Genomic DNA, 2292 nt, shown 5'->3' on the forward strand with positions numbered 1-2292 from the left:
ACCCAGCGATTTTTGTCGGAACCAGGTAGAACCACAAAGGTCCAGATGAGAGATCGTTGAGGTCCAGAGAGGGAGAGAAAAAAACACCGGACCTTCGTGCGACGACTCCCCAGCTCGAGGGGTCACCTGGCCGGCAGGGTGCGCTCAGAGTGACCGGTGGGGTGGGAGAGGCCAGTCCTGGACCAAAATATATTTTGGACTGTCCCGTCCGGATCTCTGAGTCACTGAACACCGAATTCGTTTGGAAGGGGGACCAACTTTAGTCCGGTTAGAAAAAACGGGTCAGTTTGATGATAAAAGACTGCAGAGTAGCCGGAGGGAGCTGCCGTCCATCAGCTCGCCGGAAGTGTGAAGTGTAGTTGCAGAACTTTTGTGATTAGTTACATAGGATATGGAGCCACAGTATAAGACAGTTATTTTATTAGAACGTATTGAAATGTAAATGGTGACGTTTATACGTTTTGCCTTGTTTTGACAACTGTTAAAAAGAAAGAAAAAAGTCAAACAGCACAAGGACATTCTAATGACTCGTTGCAGTAGTCTTGTTTTTTCAGAACAGCAATGATTGACCACAGTTTGTAGTGAATAGAAAACCTACACCAAATGTGGTTTTTAATCAGTTGTACACTGTAAAATGTAAAATATTTACACTAAATCGTCAATTAATATAATTAATGATGAGCATGTGCAGATCACAGGAATGAATGTTGTGTTGATGAGACTGTGACACCAAGTAATCAAGTCAAATTTATTTATAAAGCACATTTAAAACAGAAGCTGTTACCAAAGTGATTAACAATAAGATCAAGGCAGTAAATAAAAACAACAAGATGTAATTAAAAGTATCAAAAATAAAAATATAAAAACACAAAGACAATTAGAAACAAAGAAATAGTAAATTATTTCACACTGTGTTGAATGTCAGTGAATACAGGTGTGTTTTAAGAAGAGATTTAAAAGCAGGGAGTGAAGTTTCCTGTCGAATGTTGATGGGCAGATTGTTCCAAAGTTTAGGGCCCATGACTGAAAAAGCCTGATCTCCTCTGAGCTTCAGCCTGGTTTTTGGTACAACCAAAAGCATTTATTTAAACAGATAAATCACATTGAGCCTCGAAGACTCATTTACAAGTGAGACCTGTTTGGACAGACAAAAACAGTGGTTAACTGGACACATGTAGGAGTTGGAGGCAAAAAAAAATTCCTATCAGACATTTTTTTTCCTGCCTAAGGGAAAAAACCCCTCTAATAATAAAAAAAACCACCTCGCACAAACAGCACATAGTGAGTATACATTCTGCAGACGGGGGAGACGAGAGCAGTCAGCAATGTTCATAGATGCTCTCGAGGTCACTGTAAGAGTTCTGATAAGGATGGAAAATCAGTCGATGCCCTCCGGTGAGATCCATAATCATTCTCGAGGTATGTCGAGGAATGGCCAAGAATAACGTCTATAAGAATCCAAGAGTCCTGAAATGATGACACAAAGTTTATTCAGCTGGTTCCATCTGGTTATCAGTTGGAAGGCCACTATCAGAGCAACCTGGGCTCTCATAACACCCGAGCAGAGCCACAGACTGATCGACTCCATGCCACGCTGCATTGCTGCAGTAATCCAGGCAAAAGGAGCAACAACTAAGTACTGAGTGCTGTACATGCTCGTAATTTTCATTTTCATACTTTTCAGTTGGCCAACATTTCTAAAAACCTTTTTATTTATTGGTCTTAAGTAAAGTTATAATTTTCTGAGATACTGAATTTGGGGTTTTCATTAGTTGTTAGTTATAGTTCAGGTCACTCTTGTAAATGAGTCCCCGAGGCTCATTGGGATTAACCTGTATAAATAAAGGTTGAATGAAATAATATAATCATCAACATTAAAAGAAATAAACATTTGGAAAATATTAGTCTGTGTGTAATGAATTAATATAATATATAAGTATCACTTTTTGAACGAATTTCTGAAATAAATCAAGATTTTCATGATATATAATTTTATGACCAGCGCCTGTAAATGACTAAATATAAATATCACATGACTCTTCCACGTATGCTGCACCGATCTCCTGGCAGTTTACGGAAACAGCCACCTTCCTGACTCCAACAGGAATTAGTTTGCATCAGCGTGCTACTGTGAGAAGATTAAAAGGACAAATCTTCATCACAACTGGAGACACTTTCAGTCTCATCGCAGTTTCCTCACACGAGTTTCAGACTCTAATCTGTGTTTTTAACTTTCAGTTGTTCGACTGTGAGTTTTAACTGAAAGGATCATAATGAATATCACAAATGTGT

The sequence above is a fragment of the Nematolebias whitei genome, chromosome 6 (assembly GCF_014905685.2).
Source record: "Nematolebias whitei isolate Nwh7 chromosome 6, NemWhi1, whole genome shotgun sequence".
NCBI lineage: Eukaryota > Metazoa > Chordata > Actinopteri > Cyprinodontiformes > Rivulidae > Nematolebias > Nematolebias whitei.